The 7,368-nt window shown below is 35.5% G+C and overlaps 1 long non-coding RNA gene across 1 annotated transcript; it reads left to right on the top strand.

The window, feature by feature from the left end:
• Positions 1 to 1,164: 1,164 nt before the first annotated feature.
• LOC128672027 (uncharacterized) lies at positions 1,165 to 6,347 on the top strand. The gene is made up of 2 exons (XR_008404896.1): positions 1,165 to 1,659; positions 5,591 to 6,347. It is a non-coding gene; the product is annotated as an uncharacterized LOC128672027 (long non-coding RNA).
• Positions 6,348 to 7,368: the final 1,021 nt, after the last annotated feature.

Here is a 7,368-nt window from a genome sequence, read left to right as displayed (position 1 = left end):
GCACCATGCTGAGCGGATCGTCATTTCGGTTGACATGTTATTATTCGATAAGTACTCTTTTGTATTGTACCTTTTAGTATATTAATGTTTGGATTTTATGTGTTTGCCGAATAAATGATTTCTTTTTTTCTATGTCTCATGTATGGAATTAGTAGGTAATCCGTACAAGTAGGTACGTCTACTAATTCCATGGTCTCTTGTTTGGTTTCGTTTCTCTGTCTGTCACTAGGCTGTATCTTATGAACCACCTTAGACGATAGGTGAAATTTATACAAATTATATAGATACCTATTTCTGTTGCCGCTATAACAACAAATACTAAAAAATAAATATTTAACAGGGTTCCCGTAAGGGAGCCCTCTTAAATATATTATATAATATAACAGTCCCGTTTTTGCCGATTTTAAAAGATAATGGTACGGAACACTACACGAGACGAGACCGACTTGCTTGTAGGCGTTTTTTCATGCCATGATTGAAAGACACTTAACGGCATTAAATAAAAATAAATGTATTCATATCATGGACACAGGAAATGAACAAAATGTTAATATTACAAAGGTACATTAAATATGCTACAAAAAGGTAGGTACCACTCAGCTTGTACCGTGACGAAGAGCCATGTCGCTGATTTTTAATGATACCAAACAAGATGGCACTAAATACCAGAAAAGAGTTTGCAAGATAAATTCGCCTAACTTATACAATTATATTATATATTATCAAAATAACAATGCATCCAGCATTGTAGGCAACATCAAAATTGTGGTTTGCCATTTCTTCCTCGGTTTCCATGTCACACACACTACCACACATGTACACACTAGCTGAAAAATTACTAATTAAGGAGCGGATGTCCTCATGTTTTTTCTTTTAACTAATGGAGAAACTAGTGGAGGTCTATGAGGTTTATGTCTTTCAGTCAGACTATACGAAACTGGAATAGGATTTGAACCTTTCAATCACAGGCGGCGATTGATCTAATCACTCGACCTGCACCTCTTCACATACCTTATTTAATCGCATTTTCAACCAATTCTGACCCAGAGACGTGCTAAGTAAATATGTGATTCACAGTCTATTAGGATCAAAACTTATATGCGCATCAAAGTTAAAGCATGTGTTACAATTTCATAAAACCGTGCAAGCAAAAGTGCTGCATACTAATTCGACAGAACAAACAAGACGGAAATTAGAACTTCACAGGCACCATTTCACTTCATAATCTAAATTAATTATATACTTATTTCTTTGATTTATTTATAGAATCATATTTTTCTGCCTCACACGTAGTGATTATAACCACCGATCCATACCTTTGCCGGCTAAACACTAGTGAACTCTGACAAATCCTGATGCGAGTGAACGTTGCGTAATTTGTATGAGAGCTTTTATTTGCCGCAATAAAAACCAGCAATGTACGTCGAATACGTAAAAATTCGAACTGTTTGCCGATAAAGTATAGCCGGCAGGAATCATGTCTGCTCAGTTCTTATCTGGCGGTCAGCGGAAACGCTTGTGCGAAAACCTTCGTCATGTTACAAATTATAATATTTAGTTTGTTGGCTATATTGTTTATGTTGGCAACACTGGAACTCTTTGCTCGAGTCTGTGTGAGGAACGAAAGTGGGACGTGGAGGAAGTGCGTTGTTATATCCGGTAAGATTTTGTTGTTGTCTTCACCTCGCTCACAAAAACGACTAATTTCCAGTGTCAAGGTTGAACATATGACAGTGTAGGTAGGTATGAATAGAAAAAATTCTAAGTAGGTAATGGTAGTTAGGCTATTAAATGATTGTAACTGGTAGGCTGATTAAGCGTGTGGTTCCGCCCTAGAATAAGACCACTCTATATCCATTGGTACCATTGGTACACAGTAGAATATAACCTGGAATAGGGTGAATACCTACTTTTTTCCAGAAATTCCCATGGGAGCGAAGCCCGGGGCGCAACTAATTGTTAAATGTGAAAGTTTGAAAGTCAGTGAGTGCATGTGTGCGGATGTTTGTTAAGAACTGCATCATGGATTTCTACAACATCACATAATGTACATTTTATCCCGAAGTATCTTACGGAAGCGAAGCCACAGGGCATGGCTTAGTTATACATAGGTATTTGTCTTTTTCTTCAACTTAAATTTAATGAAGGTCATAATTAATTAACAAATTTGGAATTGTTCTGCCTAACAAGATAATTAGAGAAGCCTAGTTTCGATTTAGTTAAATACCTACCTATTATCTTCAGTTTATACTAAAATTTACTTTATTTTTACAATTTTCTTTATCACGAAATCAGCTAGTTAACATTGAGTTTTCATGCTTTGGATCATAAACATTAAATAAACACAGAATTATATTTCACGAACAAGATAAAAACGGTAATTTGATTTGAAGATAGGTATCTAATTTTTAAAAAAAGTAAGTAATATTCGTTCGTTTGATAAATTGCAATACCCAAAAGGGTTTACATTGTATTAGATTCCCTACGGTACAATGTAAAAAGCAATAATTTATTTGAATTTGAAGTAAAATACAACAAAGATTATTCAAAATACTAACCTAAAAGTTGTTCAGTTGACAACGAAAAACAGTTGATCTGCTTCAGTTGGGTCACATCAGTTGGTCGGAATGGAAAGACAGACGAAATTAGTAGGTACTTACCTACTTCCGTGGTCCAGGGTCTTCCATGCTGCGATAAGGTCGAGGGCACAGAAACATACGCAAAAAAGTAGCTTCCTGATTTACATGATTGAGAAAGTAAAAAAAAGAAAGACCTGCAATAAAATAAAAATTTAACAAAATCCCCGACTCAAAAGTTGCTGTCACCCTCTAATCCGCTAGAAAAGCAGCATTTCGCGGACATAGCTTTTGCAGCCGTTTGGCTGCTATGATATATGGTATGGACAGACAAACAGACACGTTAATTTTGTCGATTTTGTCGTTGGGTGTTAAAAAATTAACGATGCACTCGTTTCCGCTCGTTTTTACAATTTATTATTCTATAAGGCTTATTATTCTGTTTAATGAATACGTAAGTGATCATTTAAAAGAATTCTATAAATACACCATACTCATCTGTCTATTATATATATATATATATATATATATATATAAATATATATATATATACATAATTGCATACATTTTCCTGTGGTATAGGTTAAATGTTGACATATTTGAATAAATTTCGTATGCCTTCCGAAGAGAAAGATAGGTACCTACTTTAGATCATTCTTATTTATAAGTACTAGCTTTTGCCCGCGGCTTCGCCCGCGAGAATTTTATAGTAAAATCTCGCTCATCTTTAAGAAAAATTATGAGGGTATGTGTACCAATTTTCAGCTTTTTATCTTGAAAACTGTATCAAGTCCCATACAATCTTTCACCCCCCCTTTGAAGGGGTTGAGGATTAATTTTCAGAAAAATCTGAATCACGTACCTACCTATTCATTAATTTGTTGTAAACAACTAAAATCCAAAATTTTAACTCACTAACTTCAACGGTGTAAAACTTTCAAAAAGTATAAAAGTTTTTCACCCCTTTCACCCCCTTCCGGGTAAAATTTTCAAAATTCCTCTCTGGACTGGAGTATCTGCGGTTGAATGTATGTGTATGTTGTGGTGGTGGATCCCAGACAGAAGAACATTACTTCAACATGTGTGGTGAATGCAGTTCCTTAACAGTCGCATTACCCGCAATAGTTTCTATAAAATTTAGGTGACACAGATTTTCAGATTTATTTCTTTACATATTGACTTAGTTACATCATCTGTATACGCCTGTGGTATCCGCTCTCAAAACTTGTGCAGTGTACAAAATATTATACTGTATAACTGTGTTCATGAAATATATGATTAGATTTCATCTTGCAGCAACCCAGAGTGAATTACCCTTTGTTTACCTCATCATCCGCTGATTAAATCCTAGTAGCACCTAATTAAGGGTCTCTCGTTACGATCTATTTATTTGTGGTGATTTCGTCGAACACAATAATTTATTTACAGTCTATACTTACTAGCTCCGAACCGCGGCTAAATTACATCATGGACGCCTGTTTCAATATGATTGAAAAAAAGAAATATGTTTTTTAATACGCTATTTAAATGTCCCACTGTGGGGCAAAGATCGCCCCCTGTTGTCTTCGATAGATTTCTGCATTGAAAAAATAAAAATTACAAACGTCAAGTACTTAAGTACCTGACACAGATTGAGTAAGTCTGTGGGTTACTGGTTAGGGGATACTAAATTTAAGATTACTATAAGAAGGTAAAAGGTATAACCTAATTTTGAATAAGACAACTATTTAACTTATTTAACTATTTTTTTTATGCTGGTTTTTAACTCCCGACGCAAAAAGATATTACCCCTTAATATCTTTGTTCTTTGTTATAAGTTTGACCGAAGTGTGTCTGTCTGTTTGTGTACGTGGCACCCATAGATGTAATTAAATAGTTCTACATCTATGGTGGCACCGTAGCTCATCAACGGGCGAACCAAAACTGCATCCAAATGGAAGCGGTTTTTTAAATTCTTTGCGGCATTATATAAAAACACTCATTTTCACGCATTCGCGTCGGATGTGGAGGTGGCATTAAAATTATTTATTTTAAAATTATAAATGTAATTCAGTCTCCTTCCGTCTGTTTCTTCCCCAGCCAGAAAACGTCGGAGTTCAGGCACCGCCTTCCCAATGCCGTTTGGTCCATTGCATGGTCGTAAACCATTCTCATTACAAATTTCTGCCTTGGACTTGTAACAGAACCTGAGGATCAATCGTTGGAATTCGTAATAATATGATAATTTACTTTATTAACTATCGCGTGCAAGCACGTTAACATACACTATCCAGTTCGACCGCTCGCTTGACCTGTCCATTAGCACTGTGGACTAAAATCACCATAAAGTTTTATTGTTTATGACATAATATTTACGTTTAATTTAATTTGACTGTACAAATTGTATTTGTTTGTTTATTGGATAAACCCTCTATTCACAACATACTTGATAACAAATACGCTTTTAAGGTTTTGTCTCGTTCTATGAATATAAGATAATGAAAGTAAGATTGGGACAAAATTTTCAATCATAAATTAATGATAAAGAATAAAACATTGAATTCATACTATTTTTTACATATGGTCCTTCGAGTCGGGTATGTCCCCGCATGCGCAAAGCAATAAGCTATTTATTAATCTACATGAATATTTCAAACTGATTTTTTTTTTAATTATTGATCTGAAAAATCATAATTACGATTCGATTTTATGATTTTTCGGCCGAGGTCGTCAATAAAGGTTAACGAATTATTTATTAATACCTAACTTGCATGCTATAATGTGCCTTATTGTTAATTATGTAGTTAGTTTAATAGTCATGAGTTACTAATTAAGCATATTGATCAGGACCACAGATATAAGAACATTACATGTAGGTATAATATCTGTGATCAGGACTTTGAATTTTTTTTATGTGTCAATAGACATCGACGTGTTTAAAATGTTTGACAGCTGAAAAAAAATTTTTTTTTTTTTTACTATACATAGAAAATGGCGCTCTTCGAACATTAAATACTTTTTGTTCTTTTCCCCAGCGCCGGTTCAGACGATAAGAAACAAGATTCAAGGAATAAAGACTTTGAAAGAAGAGGTTTCGGAGCAAGATGCGAACAAACCGACCGACACACAGGTTGCGTCTGTATGAGTACGTAGTACAGTCAACTACACGTCGATTTACCATCATCGGATCTCTCTACAGCGGTGATAGGGGCGTGATTCCAATGAATTTGGGAAGATTGGTGTGCTGTTGATTGTATATGATAGATTTAAGACTATATGGAGAAGTAGGATGGGCGACTTTGTTTTATACTATGTAGTATATAACGCAATGAATCAAAAGGGACCTTATGGCGGCTGGCACTAAGGTCTTTATTGCCGTCGTTCGAATACAAAACAACGGCAATATTGGCGTAAGTGCCGGGCGCCATAAGGTACCTTTGGATTTGGACGATCACATATTATAAGCGAAAACCATGTAATGTTGGATACATAATATCGTCGATACATTGCGTTGGTACTTAGTTTGTATGAGTGCTTTTACATTTACCGCAATGAACAATTAGCAATGTATGCCGAATCTGTCAAGTTCGGCGAAGTCCGCCATAGTGTGGAACCGGCATAAAATATTTTAAATTTATTTTCGGAAATTAACTGTTTATGTGTGTAATCGTCAGGGGATCGGACTTTTGTTGAGACCTACAGGGAAACAGGAATGACAAAAAAATTATCTATGTATATAAGTACCTACTAAGTATGTATAAGAATTTTTGTAAATATATATTTTTTACTAATTTTCTCAAAGTTTTATTTTTAAATCCCTTTCAATAATAATGCCATAATGAACACATACTTTAAAATAATATTAAGTACTTACTTATAAAGAGAAAGAGTTTGTATGTTGTAGTGTAGGGTTATCTTCGGAACTATAGAACCGATTTTCAAAAATTTTATACCAGTAGGAAGCTTTATTAAGTACCTATACTTGGCTGACACAAGGTTCTTTTTTAGGGAGCGGACCTCAAGACCAGTTAGTGTAGGTATTCATAGGTATGTAGAGGCTAGTGGGTGTGATTGCTACAACTTCTCATTGTTCTAAATATATTGCCTAGGAATTTCGTTAAACAAACATCTGCATGCGCAAGGCTATGGACCAGCCGGTGAATTAGGATCTGCATTTTCGCACTCGATATAAAATTAAGAATGAGAATTGCTGGCCGGGTTGCCGGTGCCCACGGGCAGCAGTGTTTGCTTACCATCTGGCGACCTGCATGCTTTATATGAAAAATTACGTGTTATATGAACAGATCCACATGTTATGATGATGTAGATAGAGCGTGAAAGGTAACAAACAAACAAACTTACTTTCGCATTTATAATATTAGTTAGGATTTGTAACGACGTCGCCGACGTCTAGTGTCGCCGACGTCTAGTGTCGCCACTGCCACAATCCTTTCCCCATGAATGGTAAGGTTGATCTTTCAGTTGCGCATACAAAATGATGAAACAATTCTGGAATCGAGTGGAAATTGAACCCGCGCCCCTGTCTATCCGGGACAGTGCTCTTGTATGTACATACATGACATGTAACAAATCCATTGAAAAACAATAAATGTTAAGCAATTCGTTTTTAACTTCTTATTGCGATCCATTCTTTACAAGGCGCTTCCCGACGCTTAACAAGTTTAAGACAATATAAAACATGACGAGTCGGAAAAGCCACTAAAAACAAACACAGCTATTTTGTCGGATATATACGACCTAGGCGAAATGGACACGATAACATTGGTCGGATTAATCCGACTCTGGCGGTGAA

This window comes from Plodia interpunctella, chromosome 1, assembly GCF_027563975.2.
Source record: "Plodia interpunctella isolate USDA-ARS_2022_Savannah chromosome 1, ilPloInte3.2, whole genome shotgun sequence".
In the NCBI taxonomy this organism is placed as follows: domain Eukaryota; kingdom Metazoa; phylum Arthropoda; class Insecta; order Lepidoptera; family Pyralidae; genus Plodia; species Plodia interpunctella.
The sequence above is the reverse complement of the archived record's forward strand: the minus strand, read 5'-3'. Positions and strand labels throughout refer to the sequence as shown.